Source organism: Lithobates pipiens, unplaced genomic scaffold, assembly GCF_037356315.1.
Source record: "Lithobates pipiens isolate NorthernLeopardFrog02 unplaced genomic scaffold, aLitPip1_a1.2 Scaffold_18, whole genome shotgun sequence".
NCBI lineage: Eukaryota > Metazoa > Chordata > Amphibia > Anura > Ranidae > Lithobates > Lithobates pipiens.
The window spans coordinates 383472267-383491702 of NW_027507758.1; the positions used below are offsets into that span (position 1 = coordinate 383472267).

Sequence of the window (19436 nt, forward strand, 5' to 3'; positions counted from 1 at the left end):
TAATCATTATATAATTGCCATACCTTATAGCATACAATACTAAAATTTCACTGCTCAGGGTCTGCACAGCCTATTCCATTTTGGAAATGTGTCTCACAGGCCTGGGAACACAGAGGGCTAAGGATAAGGATAAAGGGATGAGGTTAGGTTAAGTCCTTTTAAATGTACGTGCAAATTTCATTGGGAATTTTTTTTTAAACTATAATGCACTGTGTGACCTTGGAAGCATGGCCATCAGGTCTAGAAGAGGCAATAAGGGTACTTTAAAATAAGCCAGGCACCTTGCTATGTTTTCATGTTATTTGGTAGTTTTGAAAATATTGACTGCGTGTAGTCTCCGTAAAATTGAGTTACAGACCTAGAACAACCATACAGAAAATAAAATTCCTATAAAAGATATAAATCCTTATATCCATGTTTATTCTGGACATTGAAAGTAAGTCCTTAGTAGGGATGAGCTTCGTGTTTGAGTCAAACTCATGTTCGACTCAAACATTGGCTGTTCGCTGAATTTCAAACATTATGGGGCGTTCGTGCCAAATTTGAGTGGCATGTCACAGCCCATAATTCACTGCGGCATCGTAGTGCATTGCTGGCTGATGATTGGCCAAGCATGCACTATGACTCACATGCTTTGGCTAATCACTGCGCCATCAGCACAAAGAGCCATGATTGGTCAAAGGAAGGGGGCCTTTGGCAATCATGGCTCAGGGGAGTAGGTACACGCCAAACACTATATAATGAGCCTGCGTGTTGGCCTTGTGTAGTGTGTTGCAGCGTGTGAGAGAGATAGAGAGTCAGAGTGTCATTTCATTTCATTTCAGTTTGATAGAGCAGGCAGGTGATTCAGGTATCTGCAGTGTATTTAGTATATACATGAATCCCAGGAGTTCTATTCAGTTTAGCTAGATCTCACTTCAGAGTGTTCCTGTTATTCTTGCTGCAGTTTATTAAGTCCGTGTACTGTATACTGAGCTCAGTGTGCACGTAAAGCTGACTGCAGACCATCCCTGTTCTCTTCCTAATAATATAGGCTGGCAGTTGATTGAGCTAAGCTTCAGTATATTAAGTCAGTGTACTGTATACTGGGCTCGGTGTGCAGGTAAAGCTGACTGCAGACTATTCCTGTTCTATTCCTAATAATACAGGCAGTTGATTGAGCTAAGCTGCAGTTTATTAAGTCAGTATACTGTATACTGGGCACAGTCTACAGCTAAAGCCAACTGCAGACAATTCCTTGTGTATCTATTCCAATACATCAAAGACAGTATGTCTGGAAGGCCAACAAGGAGAGGCAGACACACACAGGCAAATAAAAGAGGACAAGCAGGCTCTGTCTAGAGGCAACAGTGATGGTCATGGATACGGTGCATCCTCATCAGCATGTGGCAGTGGGGCACGCTTGTCCTTTTTTTCGGCAGCTGGCCATGTTGAGCCGCAACATGCATAAGAGTTGGTAGAGTGGATGATCAAGCCATCCTCATCCTCCTCATCCTCTCTTACCCAGGCTCAGGGTACTTTGTCTGCCAAAGCAGCTGCCAAAGTGTCCTATTTCCTCGGCTCAATGGCATCAGTCACTCCTTCCCTTGGGCAGCCAACCAACTGCATCACACCGCAGAGCTCTGCATGTGCAGGGCACTGCTGTCCCTGCACGTTATTCCAAAAGTTCTTTGATGTGGGCTTTTTTGAGATGTGTGAAGCAGATCACACCATTGCTATTTGCAACATGTGTCTGAAGCATATATCTCACATGGCCAAAACAGCAGCCGCTTGGACACCACATGCTTGACCAGACATATGTCGACCTGCCATGCAGTACATTGGCAAGCATACATAAAAGGCCCACACCAAAGAACAAAGCAGACCTCTCCTTACTCCTCATCAGCTGGGATGTCCAACCTCACTATACCTTCAGACCTCTCAGAAACTTGCACTGAGAGGAATGAAGGTGTAGAATTAGGTGTGCCACAGCCAAGTACTTGCAGGCGATCTGCTATCGGTACACCAACCTCTTATTGTACCAGGCAAATTTCCCTGCACCCGCTGCTGCACCACCGAAAGAAGTTCACTCCTAGCCATCCATATGACCAGCGATTGAAGGCTAGCTTGGCTAAATTTCTAGCACTTCAACTGCTGCCTTTTCAGTTGGCAGACTCTGCCCCCTTCCGTGAGTTTGTGGAAAGTGTGGTTCCTCAGTGGCAGGTTCCCAAATGCCACTTTTTTCACGGAAGGCAATTCCAGCTCGCTACCGGCATGTGGAAGGCAATGTCTCGGCCTTGCTGGACAGGGCAATCAGCGGTAAGGTTCATATTACTGCTGACTCATGGTCCAGCAGGCATGGACAGGAATGTTATCTAGCTTTCACGGCCCACTGGGTGACTCTGCTGGCAGCTGGGAAGGATGCAGGACAGGGTGCAGTAGTGTTGGATTCTGACACACCTCTCTCCTCCACACCTCCTCTTCTTCCTCCATGGCCTCTACCTGTGCGGAGTTGTCCTCGGAACCAGCGGTGCTCCGTAGGCATTCAAGGGGCTATGCAAGTACACACACATGCAGTGCTTGAACTGGTGTGCTTGGGGGACAGGAGCCACGCTGGGGCAGAGATGGTCAGCTCTGCAGGGGCAGGCTCAAAGGTGGTTGACACCATGCCAGCTTAAGCCAGGAATGGTGGCTTACGACAATGGCACCAACCTCCTCTCTGTCCTCCGACAGGGACACCTGACCCATGTGCCCTGTTTGGCTCATGTCCTTACCTTGGTGGTGCAGCGGTTCTTGGGCAGGTACCCTGGCTTACAGGATCTCCTGAGGCAGGCCAGAAAAGTCTGTGTGCATTTCCACTGGTCATATAATGCCAGTGCGTGGCTGGCTGACCTCCAAAAGGAATTTAACCTGCCCATGAATCGCCTAATCTGTAACATGCCCACCAGGTGGAACTCATCGTTGGCCATGCTGCAGCAGAGGGTCATTAATGAGTACCTGTGCGACTATGGCACCAGGACAGGGTCAGGGGAGCTTGTTTTTTCCCCACGCCAGCGGGTCATGATCATGGATGCATGCACTGTTCTGTCACCATTTGAGGAGGCCACGAGGATGGTAAGCGGTGACAGTGCATACATCAGTGACACTGTTCCTCTTGTCCACCTGTTGGAGCACATGCTGCGTAGAATAATGGACAGGGCACTTGAGGCGGAACAGAGGGAGGAACAGGAGGACTTCCTTACCTCTCAAGGCCCTCTTTATCCAGACAGTATTCCTGCTGGCCAGCTGATAGCACAGGAAGAGGAGGAGGAGGATTGTGTCAGCATGGAGGTGGAGCCTAGCCCAGCAGCAGTCTTCAAGGGAGCATTTACAGTCCCAAGAAACCCATGGCTGCGGATTGTGTCATCCTTAGTGACCCAGAGGACTCTGAACTGAATGCCTCAGCAAACCTACACTGCATGGCCTCCCTGATCCTGCAAAGCCTGTGGAAGGATCCTCATATTCATAGTCTCAAGGAGAGGGATGATTACTGGCTGGCAACCCTCCTTGATCCACGTTACAAGGGTAAGGTTGCGGACCTCATCTTGCTGTCGCAGAGGGAGCAGAGGATGAAACATCTTGGGGAGGCCTTGCAGAAAGGTTTGTGCAATGCGTTTCCAGAGCCAGGGAGGTTACAAATCCCTGGTCCTGGACAACGTGTTGCTGAGGCTTCAGTCAGTCACAGAAGGAGCAGTGGAGAAGGTAGCTGTCTGACAATTTTTTTAGTCCACAGCCCCAAGGTATGATCGATTCCAGCAACCATCGCCAACGTCTCATTTACATGGTGCAGGAAAACCTGGGGCAAGATCAGACTGACACTTTTCCCACCGAAAATGCTCTAAGTTACTGGGTCTTGAGGATGGATCACTGGCCAGAGCTTGCACAGTATGCAATTGAGCTATTGGCCTGTTCTGCATCCATCGTTCTTTTGGAATGCACATTCAGTGCTGCTGGAGGCTTTGTAACCGATCACAGGGTGTGCTTCTCCACCGAATTGATCGGCTGACCTTCATAAAAATGAATTAGTCTTGGATCACCAGCTACCAAGCACCTGATGCTGATGTAACCGAATAATTTTTTTTAAATGTAAGATCCCTTCAAGACTGCCTATGCTGAGTGACTATTCTGTTATGGTGAGTGACTATCCTCTTCCTCCTCAATTTTCATGCTGATAGCTTGCAAGAACATTTTTGGTTTTTGGTTTTCTGCCCCTGTTTAACAGGGGTGTATAATTAAAATTTTTGATGCAATACTTTGCAGCAGGGCTCATTCCTGCACTCCAACTATACTATCTGTAAGGGGTTGCAGTTTTGTGGCACCAGTGGCTAAGGTCTAATTTTTCTGCCCCTGTTTAACAGGGGCGTGTAATTACAATTTTACTGCAGTAATTTGCAGCAGGGCTCATTCATGCGCTCCAACTAGAGTTTCTGTGAGGGGTTGCAGTGTTGTGGTACCAGCACCTGTGCCTAATGCCCAATTTTTCTGCCCCTGTTCAATAGGGGCACGTAATTACAATTCTTGATCTAATATTTCACAGCAGGGCCCGTTCCTGTGCCCACCAAGAGTAACTGTGAGGGCTTACAGTGTTGTGGCAACACCAACACCTAAGGCCCAAATTTCTGCAGAGTATATAGGGCAGGCCCCTACTTTCAAACATCCAATTTACAAATGACTCCTACTTTCAAACAGAAGGAGACAACAGGAAGTGAGAGGAAATTTACCCCTAGGAAGGGAAATTCCCTCCTGTAAGAGTTCCTTGTTTCACTAAAAACACCAAATTTTCAAAATCCAATTGTCATTGGGACAGAAAGTGAGGTGAAATCTTCTGAACAGGTGCACAGACAGCAAAACAAAGGTTACAGGGGTGATAACCCTTCCCATGTTTTCCAAAAAGCTTAAAAATAGATTTTTTGGCTGGAGATACACTTTAAAAATGCACCAGCTCAAAATTACAAACAGATTCTACTTAAGAATAAACCTACAGTCCCTGCCTTGTTTGGACCGCCTGTATACTGCTGTTCAGAGTATATAGGGCCTGGGGGCCCCACTCCTTTCCTTTTTTTAAATTTGGGTGAGGGGTTTCCCTTAATATCCATACAAGACCCAAAGGGGCTGGTAATGGGCTGGGGGAGGTAACCATGCCTTTATTCTCAATTATTTTCATCCATATTGCTGGGACCTGACATTGCATTAAAGCTGCAAGGAGTTTTAAATGACTTTTATTCCTTTAGAAATGTCATTTTGTGCAGAGACAGTTCTAAACACGGGAAATACATGCCACTTTACAGGCATACTATAGACACCCCCGACACGATATTTAAAGAAGTATTTCACTTTTATTTTTTCACTTTAAGCATCATTACAATCACTGCTCCTGAAAAGACGACCATTTTTAAAACTTTTTTGCATTAATACATGTACCCTGGGGCAGGACCCAGGTCCCCAAATCCTTTTTAGAACAATAACTTGCATATTAGCCTTTAAAATTTGCACTTTTGATTTCTCACATTTGAGTCCCATAGACTTTAGCGGGGTTCGACAGTTTGTGCGAACCGAACTGGGGGGTGTTCAGCTCATCCCTAGTCCTTAGCAGGACAGCCAAGCAGCATTTTCAGAAGACATTCAGCAATGGCAAAGGTGTAAATTAAGGATAAATAATAAAAAAGCAAGTTTTTTTGTATTTAAAGGTGTAATAATCCTTTGTAAAACACAGATTTCAGATTACCCGCAGTCAACTCAGCAGGGATTGGTTGCTATGGATATGAAAGAAGTAAACCTATAGTTGCTCTCTAGCTCCTTTTTTTGGCTTAACTCATATAAACATATTACTAGCTAACAGAATTTACAGTAAGTTCTTCTCTGACAAGATTTGTTACAGTGTGACTCAGACAAAATTACTGTTCAGAACCTGTCATTGAGTGAATAGTGCCATTTAGAAAGTGCAGGTAGTGTTAGTTTAATGGAATTCAGGATGCTTTTAAAGGAGAAAAATATTGAAGATTTAGAGGGCAAGGATATTCTGTGGCCAAGAAAAGTAGTATCAAAGCTTCTTTTGTCATCTCTGATAATTCTAATGACATGATCCCAGTGGCAAATGTTGATTTATCAACTAGTGATGAAAAGCCTGGGAATGGACAGCAATGGACCCCATGCAGAAAACATCTTGGATGTGGAAAGATTTTCAGCAAAAGAGAAGATGAAAAAAGGCCCAGGCTTAGAGAAAAAAAAGTATTTTTTCCAGAGGGATAATAAAATGGAATTTAAAGTGGATTAAAAAGAAAGTGTATAGTGTATACACGACAGTTTCCCAGTATCAGTCATTGTTAAGGACACTGGTAGATGCAAGTATGTCACCTGGGAAACCCTACCCCTTTTATTTATCAGTTGTCATCAACCATGCTGTCTGCAGGGTGGTTAGTGTCCGATATCATGATTGAGGACAATCAATCTGCATCACTGGATGACATAATTGATAATGGATGTACATCGTGAGACTTTATTTTATTTATTTTTTCAACTAAAGGTCAAAAACCGTGTCTGTGTTTTTATTTACACTTTACTATGCATCCCTTACTCATTCACAAGAAGGGACCAGTATCTAGGGGGCACCGTATTGTTAAAGGGGGCTTCCAGATTCCAATAAGCCCCACCTGCAGGCCCCTACAACCACTTTGCCAGGCTTGTAGGGAAGAGGCCCTGGTCCTCATACATGGGGAAAAGTGCTTTGTCACGAAGCCTCCCTGGCAAAGTACACCCCCATCTTAAAAGCATGTGCTGTGGTATGGTTCAGAAGGGAATGAGGCACATGCTAATTCCCCCTTTTCTTGTCTGCATGAAGGGTTGGTGTGGATTTTTGGGGCGACCTCATGCCGTATTTTTTTGGAAGGGGTTTGTGGGGTCCTTATTCCAATTCATACCAGATCTCTAGGACCTGGTAAGAAACAGTGAGGACCAAAAGTCATATTTTTTGTGGTGGTCCCTCATTAATATCTATACCAAACCTTGATTCAGGATAAGGGTCTGGTATAGATGAATAAATTCCAAAGGATGCTTTGTTTATAAACAGAAAGAAGTGGCTGGGAGTTGTCATTTTGCTGGCAATTTAAAATTATTTCTTTGTAAATGTAAATTTTGCTACATTAGGTTATATACATCACACCGCTGCACCACTTCACAGGTAGGATCATGACATCCTCAGGCATGTTTTTTTAATGTGACTTTGAATGTTTAATGTTTCACTTCAACCATTGCTAAAATTTTTGTTTCCTCTTCAAATGGAATTAAAAAAATATATATATTATTTTGTTACATGTTACCTGTAAGTTATTTTGGAGACTTAATATCTCTCAGATATGATTTGGGTTAAATGAGAGTTATTGGACCATGAGTGAAAGCTTTAACACAATAACAAAAATGTATTGGTAAGTAGTAAGAAGGTCTCAACTAATACACAGCAATCTGTCTATTGTACAGGAATAGGAACAATCAAAGGTTAACTGAAGGAATACAGAGTATAATACCCAAAACCTAAATACAAACAATGAGAGGGATAAGACCTAAGACAAATATTTAGATAAAAGTGCCAGGGAGATATTCCATAGTTACCATGTTATGGCACACACGAGGACTCCATTCTGGTGAATGCCCTTCCAGAGTGAGTGTTCTCTTCCCTCCCGTCTAATCTGGGTATATCAGTATAGGCCGGTGCCTCATTGGCATGGCTCTGATTGCTGAGCCTCCCGATTCATGATTAAGGATTGGCTAAATCTTCAATCCCTATACTTTGCATAAGTCAGCCCCCTTTAATGCAAATCCTTGGCACACACTATTTTTAGGGGGAAACCTAAATTGTAGGTACATGACATTTTCAGGGACATTAAGTATTGAGGCTGTAAAAAAAAAAAAAAACTGTGCTGATAAATAAAAAACTTGAAAAGCAACTTGAAGTGAAATACACACCAAACTAGAAATAAAAGGAAGCTGCGCTACAAAAAAGGGGATATAAGCACTAAAGTAGAAAAACATGTGCCAATCACATAAACAGCCTAAGCGAATCCACAAGCCCAACAACACAAGATGGCTGACGACCACCACGCACCGCCACCTGACAACTCCACGTCTCACGTGAGCAGTGACAGAGCAGCGTGCCAGTACTTCCACCACACATACACACACTTCCCTTCATCTGCAAGAATGACAGGGTACTTCACGTCCGACTCAAACTTTATTCAATGATGCTGCAGGGATTTTTATGTTAATTTTTCTCACAGGTTTACCATTACTGGACATTTGTTCACCAATGAATCACTTGCCACATTGGATTATTTTTCAGGTAACATTAAATATTTTTCCATATATGGGAATTCCCTGGATCAATACATATATTGTTTTCCTTGCAGGTCAATCTCAAGTATTACAATTATATGTGTTTATTTGGCACATGTTTTTCTACTTTATTAAGTGTTGAGGATGGGTTGGCCACTTTCAGTGCATATGTAAATGAGGAATCCTTTGAAGTGAACATTTGTAAAACAAAGAGGTTTGGGTCCCATTGTTTAGATAAACAAGCTTAGGCACCAAATCGTCTGTAAAACAGGGACTTCTGGAAAGCTATATTACACACCCACATTGATACAACTCTAAATGAAATGTTTTCATAATTACAATATTATACAGTTTTTAATGGAGATTTCACATAAACTCATAAGGCAACAGTGTCAATTTACTAATACAAAATAAATATGTATTTGGCAATTAAAAAAAAAAGGTTTTACAAACAGGAGAGGTGTTGAGATCTTAAATGTTAAAAAAAATTTGTAATGCTTTAAGAATAAAAGTATATATTTCAGAGTCTGTTTGCAATGATGATGATTTTCGTATACTGTTTCAGAAATAATAAATGGATTACATTTATTATATTCTGTAGTAGTCACATATGGTGGAATTGTTTAGACGTTGTATAGTAGTAAAATGTACTAAATCCAGAGGCCCATTATTTTTTTGCACTAAGCTGAACTTTTTTGTGGTTTGTTTGTACATGTATGTGTGTTCATTACTGGTGTTGATTATAGTTGGTGATTGTAAAGTTGTCACAATGAGACCAGTATTTTGGCAGTCTATGTTAGGACAGTAAAGCCCCGTACACACGAGCGGACTTTTCAACATCCAAAGTCCGACGGAATGATTCCGTCAGACTATTCGATCGTGTGTGGGCTGCAACAGACTTTTGATTCGCAAAAGTCTGACAGACTTTAGAAAATGGAACATGCTTCAAATTTTTCCGACGGAACTCCGCCGGACCCAGTTCCTACCGAAAAATTCGCTCGTGTGTATGCTATTCCGACGGAGTAAAACCGACGCTAGGGCAGCTATTGGCTACTGGCTATGAACTTCCTTATTCGAGTCCAGTCGTACGTCATCACGTTCAAATCCGTCGGAGTTTGGTGTGATTGTGTGTGGCCAAGTCCGCTCAGTCGAAAAGTCCGTCAGAACTCTGTCAGAACTCTGGCAGAACTCCGGCAGAACTCCTTCGGAAGTCTGTCGGACATAAGTCCTCTCGTGTGTACGGGGCTTAAGTGTTTCACCAGGCACTGACATTGGCTCACATGCAAAAGGAGGCCAATGTTGGCCAGTGCTTGGGCTGTGTTGGCCAGTGCTTGAAAAAGACTCCATGCCAAAAAGTCAACCAATTATTCCCTTACTAAAGACACCATATTCTACATTTAGAAACTTTTCACAAGGCCTCATTAGTAATTAGTCTATTAGACATAAGTCTCATTTTGAATTAGCATTTGCATCAACTGGATTCTGCATCAAGTAAAAATCTTTTTAGCGAAAAATAATTTCTGCAAATATCACAAAACCACTATCGATGCCTGTAATAAGTACAAGCTAAAAAGAAAACATGGGTCAAAAATAAACAAAATTCTAGAATAAGGGCATGGAACAAAGTTACTTACTAATGCACATAGAGGGAGCAGTATATATCTGCTAAGCTCCCCTGGCTCCTTACCCCTACAGCAACAGGGTCAGGGTTTTGGGAAAGAAGAAGCCCTTGTCTGCATTAACCCCCATTCTTAGGTACCCTTCCCATGTTGGGGCATGTGGCCTGGTATGGTTTAGATGGGGGGGTCACACTCTTTTACTGGCCTGTCATACTACATGCTCAAATAGTCTGGTATAGAATTTGATGTGAGGGGACACCTTTTTTGCATGGGATCCCTCTAAAATCCAGGTTCCAAGACCCTTCAATGTGGTATATTTTTTTTTTTTTTTTTTTGGCGGGCATGACATAATCTTTTTACAATATCCCAATTTGTTTACATTCAGCTGCCAGCTGTGAATTCCCAGCTGGCAGTTGAATTGGCCAGGTGGGAATAGGATACTGGTTGTTAGGGCACGGGTTTCCTAACTATCCTCACAAAGAAAGCTGTCACATTTAGCAGTGGTATTAATACTGTTGCTAAATGTTTCTCTTCAGCAGAAAACAGAGGTTTATCTCTGAGCAGGCAAGGTTCAGAACAAACCTGAAGCTCATTTTTAATCTTTAGCAATCTCGTGTACCTTTATTCTCATAAACTGTCTAAAATTGCATTTTGTGCCATCTAAGGCAAATATATAGTCAATAAACTAAAATACAACTAAAATCCTAAACCGTTTATTTATCATATTCATATAAAATCATCATCTCAAAGTAAAAAGGCATTCTGTCAACATACATAACACAGAACACCTTCTGGTGGGGTCTTACACTCTGAGATATACAATACATCTACCAGCAAACTATCACAGATTGCACCAAAAGATTCACACATGGATGGTGGTTATATCCGTAATACACTTCCCAGATAAGCTATGCTTCTTCAGATAGAAAAATAAATGCCTAGTATAATCTATATTGTACACCTCATTGAGGCATAGCCAGACCTCTGTAGGACTGCAGGGGATTGAGTGTAATGGAGTTAATTTATCCTATGGTAGCACCCCTCACTGTATTTAGGAGTACTTAGTCTAATTAGGTCCTAGGTGTATTTAATTATTTTCTATATTTTTTTCCATGCATCTTGATTTAAGGATATAACCTAAACTAGTGCTTAAATATGCAAGGTCCTGTAATCACCCACATATCATCCTAAATCTAGAGGAGGAAATTATCTCTACTTATCAAAAAAAAAAAAAAAGCGAACAATACCAAAAGGTAATCCTTCTTTAGAATTTAAGTGGCACATGAATCTACCTTGTTCACATAATATGAGTCTTTTTTGCCTTATGAGGAGTTTATGAGTAATCTCCACAGGGAATATTTGTATATATATATATATATATATATATATATATATATATATATATATATATATATATATCAAATTTAGAATAAGAAATAAGAAGATTAGTGTGTATGAAATATTGCTGTTGTTAAGGGGCTAACCTATCTAGATGATGTAAATATATGACAGGCTTTGGGCTTGAGTATCTAATTCATTTAACAGTTCCTTTTGACATGCAGGAATGTTAGGCATGTGTGTGTTATTAGAGATGTTATGAGAAATGCTCTGCAATTTACCTGTCGTAAATTAAAATGCAGGGAAGAGATACCATCTGAGTTGAATACTGTAGTGTAGACTTGACGGGTCAAATTCATTAGCTAAGATAAAGGCTTTGTAGTCCCCTGTGTAACCAACCCTTTATTCACTTCAAAGGGTGTTTGATATGCTGAGAATATTTCTTTGATCTGTTCAGGATTGGACAATGTGCCCCAGCTATGAGAAGGTGATGACTTTTCTCTTTAATTCATTTCTCTTTCTTTCTTTTTTTCTCTTCAAACGAATTATCTCCTCAAGAGAGGAGGTACTATTGAGGGTCTGAGCTATGCTAAATTAAGGGGCAGGGGAAATTGTCCAATCTTGGAGGATATACGCCCGGAAGGAGGAGAGGGGTAACAGAATCACCAATCAGGGGGGCCCTGTTCAAGTCAATGGGAGATTGGCTTATATTAGTGTGAGTCCAGAATAGAGATGAGAGAGGGATGAATCTGACGTGGGCCTAAAGACTACCTGTAAATATCAGGTCAGCTCCAAGCACTTAAAGGTATACCTGCTTGTCATATGTTTGTTTAAGGTTTGTATTTTGATGAATATACTCTGTAATCTTTTATTTTAACCTAATATTTTCTTCCTTGGGGTATACTCACCAAAAAATTTTTGTTATTGTGTTAAAGCTTTCACTCTTGGTCAAAGAACTCCCATTTAACCCACATCATATCTTTGAGATATTTTAATTATAAATTGCTGCCTCACTTTTCATTATACTCTGCCACTGTTTGGAATGAGCCTCTTCCATTTTCCCAAAATAAATTGAACTATAATAAAGTCTCAAAATAAAGTTACATTTTGTTTCTCGAAAGTCCTTATCTTCTGGACTAATGGGAATACAATGTTCACTTACGTTCCTTGGATGTATAAATTACACAATGTATCCTACTCTTTTTTTTCTTTCAAGTTTTTCTTTATTTCTCTACATTCTTTATTTATAATAACTTTCTTTACTTTAATTAATAGCCCCTTTCAAATCAAAATTGCTACTTCTATCTTGTTTGATGAACAGAGATATAAAAACTCTGTCCTGTCAAAACCTCTTTTGAGCTTACTGCATTCTGGGCCCAGAAGATGCATTTCCTGTAAAAAACAGAACGTTAGCCTTAATCCTTAATGATTAGCTCAATGTCCCTATATCTTCTTCTAGGTGAATGAATACAACTCATATTGCAAGTTACACATATAAATGTAATCTCACAATTTTTCCTTCTAAATAATTTCCCTATTCCCAGAACCCCTAAACCTTAGCTTGGTTCAGGAAGTCTTGCAATAATGTTACATCAGAGCAAGCTGGCCCCTTAGTTATAAAGTACAATTTATCTGTGTATAATAGAGGGAATTTGTGTATTCCCCTCTGCCATGCATTTACAAAATGAAGCAAACTGATTATTTTGTTTATCACTTCAACAGTGTATTCTTAAAATCATAATAATCTTGATCCATCAAAAATGAATGCCAAATACATCCTATAGGCAGCAAATATTTCCAATTTCTCCTAACAGTTTACTACTCTAAAAATAGCCATCCCAGGATTTTTTTGAATGGCCTATTCAGTAGATTTTTTCAATTTGGATATTTCACTTTTTATGGCCAGTTGCTTAGGTAGAGTAATGGCAATGGATTCCTTCAATTTCCTGCCCACTAGACCAACTAGTCTGATGTTATTCTATCTTGATCTGTTTTCCAGATCATTAACTTTGTCTATTAACCAGGCATTCTCTTTTTGCAATTTTGTGAGTATACTTTCATAGTGGGTAATTTGATCTTCTATGGCAGAGATTCGTATTTCTGCTTTTACAATCCTTTTCAAAATTGGTTATCAGCTCTCTTTCACCTCAGTCATTTCTCTTTTTGCAATTTCCATAATTTAAAAAAATTGGTGATGACCTTATTGTTTTAATATTTACTTTCTTTTTTTATGTCAGTCATTTTTTTAGTCTAAGGTCTCATGCACACTTGACGTTTGCCTAGCTCTTTTACCAGGCAAGAGAAAAGCATCTGTAGTTAACACTTAATGGTCATTAACAGTATTCAAAATTATTATTGTGAAGCTCTCAATGTCAGTAAAGTCTCAATAAATCTTTAGGTCCACAAACATAAGAGACATTCACCTAGCACTATATCAGTGCTGTTGGAATCTTGGGAAAGAGTGTCATGAACACTTTGATTTACCTTCGGAATGTAGCAGCTTGTATGTGCTACTATGATTTAAATTATTTTGGACCCTTGACAAAAAAGTCTGTTTTCCTCAAACTTTTGACCAAAATCATGGGCAACTCAATGGAGGTGACATATGAGGTGACTATAACTAAAATTCATTTTTTCAATGGAATCTTTGAAAGGGCTGTAGTTTTAAGTTCTAATTGTGCCTGAAATCAGTATCTGTGAGTTAACTAAAGTAGCTTAAAACCCAACTCCACTCCCCTGGCAGAGGGTGCAACCCTAGGTTCACTGTGCCTATGCATCAACATGTCTAATACAGGGTTATTGACCCTGCATTGGTATTGATGATGTCAAGACCCTAGACCACTGGATTGTGGGAAAGAAGACACTATGAGGATCGGTCTAGTAGTGGGTAGGAGTGGAGGATACATTTTTAGTAACCTGAAGGGCAATAATAGAGATGGGCCAAACACCACTTCGTTCAGTTTTGCCAGAACTTGAAAAATCAAAAGTCCCCATTTTGAAGGCTTATATGTAAGTTATTGGCAATAAAAAGATTATGGGCCTGGGGGATGTATACGAATGCAAAAATAACTGTTAAAAAAGATAGTTTTTAAAGAAGCAGTGATTTAAAAAAGTCTTAGCTACTTGCTGCCGAGCTGCTGCCATAATACAGTGGCAGGTTGGCTCCCCTGTGCAAATCGCCATAGCTTTAAGGGGTATAGGGGGCATGCACGCCAAACTGCCACATAACGTAGGAGCTGATGCACGTGTTCACCGGGCACCCGTGATCACTCCTAAGAGAGACAGAAATGTAAACAGACAGATCTCCATTCTTTTAGGAGGGAGGAGACAGATCTGTTGTTCCTACCAAGTACGATCTGTTTCCTCCTCCAGGCAGTTATAAACACTCCTGAGGAAACACATTTAAAGCCTTGATCACCCCCTAGTGTTAACCCCTTCCCTGCCAATGACATTTATACAGTAATCAGTGGCTATTTTTAGCTCTGATCGCTGTATAAGTGTCACTGGTCCCAAAAAAGTGTCCAATTTGTCGGCCGCAATGTCTCAGTACCATTAAAAATTGCAGATCGCCGCCATTACTAGTAAAAAATAAATAAATAAATAATACAAATGCCATAACTCTATCCCCTATTTTGTAGACCCTATAACGTTTGCGCAAATCAATAAATATATGCTTATTGTGATTTTTTTGTGATATGCTTATTGTGATCAAATACCACCAAAAGAAAGCTCTATTTTTGAAGAAAAAAAGGACATAAATTTTGTTTTGGTACAGCATCACATGACCGCGCAATTGTCAGTTAAAGCGACGCATTGCCGAATTGCTAAAAATGGCCTGGTCAGGCAGTAATTCCTTTCAGAGCTGAAGCGGTTAACCACTTGCTGACTGCTGCATGCCTATATATGTCAGCACAATGGCAGTGGTGGGCAAATGGGAATACCTGTTTGTCCCCTTTAATTGGCAGGGCTATCGGGAGTGCGCACCATGTACAGCGTGACTACGCCCGCTGGTGACCCGGCGATTGTATCATGGAGCTGCAGAACGGGGAGATGCCTATGTAAACAAGGCATTTCCCCATTCTGCCTAGAGACATGACAGGGATCTACTGCTCCCTGTCATCAGTAGTAGTGACCGCTGTGATGTCAGTGGTAGCCCAGCCCCCCCACAGTTAGAATCACTCCCTAGGACATACTTAACCCCTTGATCACCCCTAGTGTTTAACCCCTTCCCTGAAAGTGTAATTTACACAGTAATCAGTGCATTTTTATAGCACTGAACGTTGTATAAAATGACAATGGCCCAAAAATTGTGTCAAAAGTGTGATGTGTCCGCCATAATGTTGCAGTCATGATGAAAATCACAGATTGCCACCATTACTAATAAAAAAAAAAAATAATAAAAATGTCATAAAACTATTCCCTATTTTGTAGACGCTACTACTTTTGAGCAAACCAATGTATATATACGCTTATTGTGATTTTTTTTACCAAAAATATGTAGAAAAATACATATCAGCCTAAACTGAGGAAAAAAAATGTTTATATATTTTTGGTGAATATTTATTATAGCAAAAAGTAAAAAATATTGTTTTTTTAAAAATTACGTTTTTGTTTATAGCGCAAAAAATAAAAACCACAGAGGTGTTCAAATACCACCAAAAGAAAGCTCTATTTGTGGGAAAAAAAAGGACGTTGATTTTATTTGGGTAAAACGTCGCACAACCGTGCAATTGTCAGTTAAAGTGACGCAGTGCTGAATCGCAAAATGTGCTCCGGTCAGGAAGGGGGTAAAATCTTCCGGGGCTGAAGCAGTTAAAGTGCAACAGAAAAAAAGAAAAAAAAATCATTTAAATATGTCACCATTTTGAAGGCTTATATGTAAGCTATTGCCATAAAAAAAGGGTATGGGCCCTGGGGGACATATATCAATGCAACAAAAAACTTGCAGTAATTTTAATGCTTAAAGTGGAATAATAACAATGAAAAATGTCTTTAAATATAGTGCCTGTGGGGTCCCCTTAATCTGCCTGTAAAGTGGCACATGTGTATAGAACCTGATGCAGAAAAACTGACATTTATAAAAGAAAAAAATTCACATTTAAATAGATTTTTTCTGCAAGCTTTCTTTTTTTTTAGACGAGCTGAAATTTAGACGCTGAGCATGTGGGTGTCAGGGAGTGTATTTCCAAAGCAGTATCTGGGCAGAGATCTGTGACACCCTTTTCTATACCATTATTCCTGTCAGTGAAGGCTACTCAGAAGTCATGAGATATAGCAGGGGTAGATGTGAAAGGTGAGGAGTGAGGAGGAGAAAAATTGTGTCCCTCGTGTGTGGGTTTTAAGGTGCTCTTTCCAATGGACTGAGTAGTGGGAGGTTAAATGCCTTGTCAAGCATGTGGTACCCGAATGGGTGATGTTTTTGCCACACTTGATCTGGATGTAGCAGAGATTGCAAAATGCAACAGTGCGATAGGCTGCACATGTGCTAAAAAGGCCCACAATCTGATGAAATAGGGTGGCTGCTCTCTACTCTTCCTTGATGGCTTCCTCTGGAGGACGGGATGTCTCACTTTCCTCCTCTGCTCTACCCAGCACCCAAGTGGTGTCAGTGACCTCATCACAAGTTGCTAAATATGTAAACAAGTGTATAAGTATACAATGAATACAAACTGCAGTTACAAGTAAACTAAACAGTGAAACATATGCAAAGTGGGTTTTGCAGGTGTAGCAAACATAGATTAATGGGGACAGAGGGTCCCATTAATTTTACAGATCTGTAATATATCCTAAGTAGCAGTCTTTCATCAGTGACTGACCAATCAAATTTCTGTGTTCCCAAAAAAGGAAAGCAATAAGCTTTATATCAGCTGCTCAGCAAATATGCTTGAGGGACAAATGCAACCTAGGTGTTTACAAAAAAGAGTGAATTTGCAAACCAGGTTCTGTGTAGACAAGGATGTGTAATAGAAAACTGAAAGCACAAGAGATACATTAAATAGGAACATTTCACTGCAGCAGTAATTACAAGCATATTGCTTATCAAATAGGTAATCAAAAACACAGATGGAGATAACTAAACAAATTTGGAACACCCCAAGGGTTCTAAGGTTCAAGGCTGTCTGGTGAAAGAAATACAATTATATGGTCCATATTGGACCTCCAGAGTAGTTCTTCTATATAAGGTGCATTAAGAATGGTAAACAACCTTAAGGAGGAGAGAGCTTCCTCTTCCTTTAGCAGTGGATTGAAATCCTTCTGACTCCAGTGGGTATCCTATATATAATATATATTTCTGGATTGGAGACTTAGTTTCCCCACTTATACCCCTAGCAACTGTCTAGCACCTACATAACCTAAGGCTGGAACTTCCTCTTGTAACAGTGATCTATTGTTGCAGCAAGACACTGTACTGAATTGGATCAGCTCTCTCCCAGCCTCTGTACTCAGAGAATTTACCCTGATGTTACTCGTAACATAACATCACTTTCAATATAAACACAATGATGTAGCATTGTGTTTACAGTGATCAGCTACAAGTGCTCCTATGGAATACTGTGCAGCAAGAGCCAAAGCTCTGGAGCTGAGCATTGCAGCTTCTAGGCTTATTGTTGGATAACAGACAGCTAGCAGTTCCAGTATACTTGTCAGTAGGAACCTGACAGAATTGATTATTTTATGGGGTTGTTCTAAAATGACACTAGGATGGATAGCCATGGTCTTGGTGCCTTTTTGAAATAGTGTTTTGAACTCAAATGGTGTTAAAACACAATGCAAGTATGCATAACAAGAGGGTCACTGCACTGAAAGTAGAAGTAAACTGTTTTTTTAACATAAGACTATAATAAGGCTTACTTGTAGGTACAGCAAATATCTCCTAAACTTGCACTGTTTAGGAGATATTCACACTGCATTCAGTCGGTAATGTCACCGGCTCATGTACTCTGAGAGGACAGCATATCCATGCCATCCTTCCAGAGCTCCGTACAGCAGTCTATTACTCCCGCTAATGTATTTACCACTCAGCCAGATGGCTGGAACACAGGAACCTGGAAGGAAGACCGGGTGAAGATGGAAGCCCTGTCAGTGGTGACAGCATGCCACTGGAGGGCTTCATTATAAAGTAAGTATTTCATAATGTGCTAGTATGCAATGCAAACTAGTACATGATGTAATTGACTTGCAGGGATTTAAAAAAAACAAAGAAAAGAGGTTTACTACCACTTGAAGGACTTTTGGAGGATCTTGCACTGGAAGGCTATGCCTGTTGCAGAACACCCTCCACTAAGAGGAATTCCCATGCTGCCTCACAACATAAAAGGCAGTTTAAAAGGTCAGACAGGTTTGTTTTTATCATGTCAGATCAGTAGATATAACACAGTATATAAAATATTTATAGCTGTTTACGGTTGCAAAATGTCAATCTGTATTATCAATATCTATGAATAAACAATGGAACCACATACATATTTGCATTCAGCATTTCAGCAAGGTATAACTTAATACCTGAGAAATCAGACACTGAAATGTCACACTCCTACCAGGCACTTAAAAGCCTTTTCTGAAGATTTTCAAGCTGACCCTATGACTTGTCACTAAAAATGACAAGATTTACTGACAACCTGTAATATTATTCAGTTTGTGGCTTACAGATAGCTTACTGCAAGCGCTCATCTGAATTATTATAGCTGGCAAGAGCCATTTAGCTTGTGACAAAACCTGTCTTCATATTTGCATGTCATGATCTATAGAATTACTGATCGCAGCCCTTTGTAATAACAGTTTATCTTCTACACTTCCCTGTACATTCCCAAAGGCATTTAAAAACATATGAATTCATTCCAGTCAGGGATATGTGTGTAGTTCAAGCTTATTTGGTTATCAGTGATCATTTATTTACTAGTATTGCTAGTTTTACCATATCTTTGTAGCCAGGAGCTGGCCAATATTACCTGCATTGTCAGGAGACACTTTGCATCTTTTCTACTGTGAAGCTGTTCTCTCCTAGTGTTCAGCCTGGATTATGTGTCATCACATACTGAAGGTAGAGTGACTAAGATCTAACAGTGAAGCAGAGTATCTTAGGGCATGTAGTCCAGGGAGCCAAGATTTGCATTCAGCTGAACTGTTTTGGACTAC

General features: G+C 40.4%; 1 protein-coding gene across 1 annotated transcript in view; it reads right to left on the reverse strand.

The window, feature by feature from the left end:
- Positions 1 to 19436, reverse strand: part of CSMD1 (CUB and Sushi multiple domains 1) — a 2539710-nt gene that overhangs the window by 2099904 nt on the left and 420370 nt on the right. The gene's annotated exons all lie outside the window — the stretch shown is intronic.